Below are 299 nucleotides of genomic sequence, written 5' to 3'. Positions count from 1 at the left end.
GTGCTCAAATGAGTCAAAAGTCGAAGTCTGATCTGAAACTCCAAACCGTAATGTAGTGCCTTTACTCCGAACAAAACCTACATCACGAAGGCTTTCCATTCACATCCTTGTAGGGATCTGTCTCCTGTGTTCCTTTTGATTAGTCAAAGTTCTAGGCCTTAAGGCGAAACTGGAGGCTTTTCCGTTGGGAACAGCGTGCGCTATGAGCGGATTCAAATTTTCTTGGTAGAAGTGAGGTGCTTGAAATGCGAAAATGGGGAGTATTGTAATCACGCCGATATTTGAACAACAAAAACAAG

The sequence above is a fragment of the Aedes albopictus genome, chromosome 2 (genome assembly GCF_035046485.1).
Source record: "Aedes albopictus strain Foshan chromosome 2, AalbF5, whole genome shotgun sequence".
Classification (NCBI taxonomy): Eukaryota; Metazoa; Arthropoda; class Insecta; order Diptera; family Culicidae; genus Aedes; species Aedes albopictus.
The sequence above is the reverse complement of the archived record's forward strand: the minus strand, read 5'-3'. Positions refer to the sequence as shown.